The following is a 1,824-nucleotide window of genomic DNA, read 5'->3' as shown; positions in this document are numbered from 1 at the left end:
GTAGAGTGCTATGGCATCACAGCTCACAGCAACCTCCAACTCCTGGGCTCAAGCGAGTCTCCTGCCTCTGCCTCCCAAGTAGCTGGGACCACAGGCCCACCACAGTGCCCGGCTATTTTTTGGTTGCAGCCGTCATTGTTGTTTTTTGGCGGGCCTGGGCTGGATTTGAACCCGCCACCTTAGGTGTATTTGGCTGGCACCTTAGCCACTTGAGCCACAGGTGCCAAGCTGAGAAATCTCTTAATTTTTCCAGTGATTTATTTTTTGACCCATTGGTCATTTAAGAATGTGTTGTTTAATTCCCACATATTTATGAATTTTCTGTTTTCCTCCTGTTATTGAATTCTAGTTTCATTCCATTGTGATCAGAAAAAATACTTTGCACAATGTTAATTTATTCAGACTTATTTTGTAGCCTACTATGTGGTATATACTGGAGAATGTTCCGTGGACACATGAGAAGATGGTGCCTTCTGCTATGTTGGGTAGAGGGTTCTATATTTGACTGTTATGGCTAATTGGCTAATATTGTTTTACAAGTCCTAGTTTCTTATTGATATTCTGTCTGGTTGTTATATCCATTATTAAAAGTGTTGAAGTATTTACCACTGTAGAAATGTCTCTTTATTCCTTCAGTTTTGTCCATTTTTGCTTCATATACTTTGGGGGTTTTTTTGTATGTGAATTAGTACAATATGACTTGAAAGTAGACTTATAGATGTATATTATGACCCTAAAGCAACCACTAAAATAGACAACAAATTATAGTTACTAAAGCAACAAAGGAGACTAAAAAGAATCATGCAAAATACTCAATTGATCCAAACAAAGGCCAAAGGAATAAAAAGGAACAAAGAGCACATGGGACAAATAGAAAACAAATAGCAAGATGGCAGATTTCTAACATTGATGATTATATCATCTTGCTGCATTGAATTCTTTAACAATATATAATGTCCTTTTTTTGTTTCTTGTAAACTTTTTAAAAGATATAGTTTATTTTTATAATAACAATATACTCAACTCAGCTTACTTTTGGTCACTATTTGCATGGAATATAATTTTCCATCTTTTATATTCAATGTCATTGTGTACTGATATTAAAAGTGAGTAATATGGCCTAGGTGCCTGTAACTCAGCAGCTAGGGTGCCAGCCACATACACCAGAGCTGGCAGGTTCAAACTCTACCCATGCCTGCCAAACAACAACGACAATTAGAACAAAGAAATATCCAGGTGCCTATAGTCCCAGCTACTGGGAGGCTGAGGCAGGAGAATTGCTTGAACCCAAGAGTTTAAGGTTGCTGTGGGCTATGACACCACAGCACTCTATGGAGGGTGACATAGTGAGACTGTCTTCAAAAAAAAAAGTGAGTAATATTTAGGCATTATATCAATGGATCTTTTTCTTTTCTTTCTTTTTTTTTTACTGTTAATTGCATTTATTTTATATTTCATCTATTCCCATACCATAAATTTTGTTTTGTTTTGTTTTGTTTTTGAGACTGAGTCTCACTATATTGCCCTCAGTAGAGTGCCATGACGTCACACAGCTCACAGCAACCTCAAATTCTTTGGGCTTAAGTGATTCTCTTGCCTCAGCCTCCCAATTAGCTGGGACTACAGGCACCCACCACAACGCCTGGCTATTTTTTGGTTGCAGTTGTCATTGTTGACTTCAGCTGGCCGGGATGGGTTTGAACCCTCCAGCCTTGGTGTATGCAGCTGGTGCCCTACCCAATGAGCTACTGGTGCTGCCTGTGCCATAAGTTTTTTTTTTTTTTTTTTTGAGACAGAGCCTCAAGCTATCCCCCTGGGTAGAGT

This window comes from Otolemur garnettii, unplaced genomic scaffold (genome assembly GCF_000181295.1).
Source record: "Otolemur garnettii isolate 467f Iridium unplaced genomic scaffold, OtoGar3 scaffold00088, whole genome shotgun sequence".
NCBI lineage: Eukaryota > Metazoa > Chordata > Mammalia > Primates > Galagidae > Otolemur > Otolemur garnettii.
Note: the sequence above shows the minus strand (reverse complement) of the source record.